Source organism: Chrysochloris asiatica, unplaced genomic scaffold (genome assembly GCF_000296735.1).
Source record: "Chrysochloris asiatica unplaced genomic scaffold, ChrAsi1.0 scaffold00470, whole genome shotgun sequence".
NCBI lineage: Eukaryota > Metazoa > Chordata > Mammalia > Afrosoricida > Chrysochloridae > Chrysochloris > Chrysochloris asiatica.
In genome coordinates, this window is record NW_006408988.1 from 193,066 (window position 1) to 193,919 (window position 854).

The following is an 854-nucleotide window of genomic DNA, read 5'->3' on the forward strand; positions in this document are numbered from 1 at the left end:
ATGGCACTTAACAACAATAATCTGTACTTGTGTCGTGGTTCTTATTTCTTTAAGGTAGATTTCAAGAGTGGGGTTGCTAGAAATTATTGTATTTCTATTTCTATATTTTTAAGGAAGCAACATACCATTTTCTGTAGTACTTGTACCATTTTACATTCTTGCTGTAAGAATTCTAACCTCCTTACAACCTCACCAACATATATTATTTTCTGTTTTCTTTTACTTGTTAATGCCATTATTTTAAGCATGAGATGGCTTTGATTTGCATCTCTCTTATGGCTAATATGTTTCCTTCTGTTGTATATAAGACTGCTATGACTCAATGGCATCTGACAACAGCAACTATGGTTAATGTTTATAAGCAATCCTTCATGTGTTGATTAGTCACCTGAATGCCTTCTTTAGTGAGGTCTATGTTCTTTGTATGTTTTTTAATTGGATGTTTTGTCTTTTTTTAAAGTAAATTTTAGAGATTAGATTCTGGTGAGATATGTTGTACCCAAAATTTTCTTCCAGTCTATAAGTTTTGGAAAAGTCATTTGATTGACATAACTTAATTTTTAGAGGTTCCATTTTCCTAGTTAGTCTTCTGCTATTTGTCCATTTTTAGTTATACTTGGTACTCTATTTATGCCATATATTAGGATCCTTATTATTTTCTTCAATGATATTTGTAAGTTTAGTGTTTATATTTAGTTCTTTGATTCATTATGAGTTAGTACTTTTGAATGATATCAGCTATGAGTCAGGGTTCTTTTTCTACAGATAAATATCAATTTTTTCCAGCACCATTTGTTACAGACTATTTCTTCCCATCTAATAGACCTGGGCACTTTGCAAAAGATCAGCTGTCC